At 41.7% G+C, this 1,246-nt stretch overlaps 1 pseudogene; it reads left to right on the top strand.

The window, feature by feature from the left end:
* The first annotated feature begins 414 nt into the window (after positions 1-414).
* Positions 415-890, top strand: LOC124890036 (annotated as a pseudogene).
* The last annotated feature ends 356 nt before the right edge of the window (positions 891-1,246 follow it).

The raw sequence follows: 1,246 nt of genomic DNA, 5'->3' as shown, positions 1-1,246 counted from the left end.
GCTCCAGTTTGCTTCGGGGCTTTCCGTGTCATATCTAGTCACTTTTGGTATTGTATAGAAGTTAGTTATATGGCGGGGTGTGTCCCGACCATAGTTAAAAACTGTGTATTGTCCAGAGGATTTGTAGAGCTAATATACAGTCAAGGTGGTGTTTTGTTAATAGGCGTGATGGCTCCAATGGCCAAGTATTGTATATACATATATATATGTGTGCTTGAGCTTATACAGGTGATTATTTCATTTTATATGCGATATGATGCTGTCCTAATTTTCAGTTGTCATAGAGGTATGCATGGGAAGTATAAGGTGATGGGCTGGTTCTCCCGGGCATCCTCAGTTACGGGTGCCAGTCCACCCCAATAGGATTTGAGGTGTGACACTTGTGGTGTTGAACTTGACTTGTTAACTGCAGAAATGGAGTCATCTAAAGAGACAGGTTGTCGAGCTCCAGAAGACCCCGTCCTCTGCATCAACGACTGTGATTTTTCGGTAATGCAGCTACAATTAATATGTGTTCCAAGTGTCAAAAGGACATGATACTACTGAATCAGGAACATGTAAAGCTTGCAGCTGCATCCAGCAAAGTCGTCGTACGCAGAAGCTCAAGCAGCGATGATTCAGAACTTGCTCTTACAGGTGCCGCGGTTGCATCTGCAGATTTAGCCTCTCAGATTTCACAAGTGAAGTCAAAAGTGGGTTTGAAAAAGTGCACAGCTTGTCGTAAGCGTGTGGCATTAACGGGGTTCAGTTGCAAATGTGGTGATCTTTTCTGCGCAGTTCATGATTATTCAGACAAACACAACTCCCCGTTTAATTATAGGAATGCTGGTCAGAATGCAATAGCAAAAGCAAATCCTATCATTGTAGCAGAAAAGCTTAATAAGATCTAACAAGCACCTATCGAAAGGTTGTATGAACTGAAGCAATGTCCATCTTTTGATAAGTTGGCCTCGTCTTACAGGGTGACAATGAAAGTTTTGCATGGGGGTGGGGGGTACCCTAGAGCCTAGATAATCCTGGGGTGTAAGTTATTTATGATCTTGGTGCACATTTTCATGGAATTTGTTCTTGTTTTGTCCCCATTTCTGGGCTCCTTGTCTAGTATAATATGCATAATGTAGGTCATCTTGATGAATTTCACATTCATACATCCGCGTTTTGAAATCCTGAATTCGCCTCCGTGCATTCTTCAAGATTTTAAAGTCTCCTTTGAGTATCAATAATGTAGAGTTTTTTTTTGTAGAGA

This window comes from Capsicum annuum, unplaced genomic scaffold, assembly GCF_002878395.1.
Source record: "Capsicum annuum cultivar UCD-10X-F1 unplaced genomic scaffold, UCD10Xv1.1 ctg10026, whole genome shotgun sequence".
NCBI classification, from domain to species: Eukaryota; Viridiplantae; Streptophyta; class Magnoliopsida; order Solanales; family Solanaceae; genus Capsicum; species Capsicum annuum.
The sequence above is the reverse complement of the archived record's forward strand: the minus strand, read 5'-3'. Positions and strand labels throughout refer to the sequence as shown.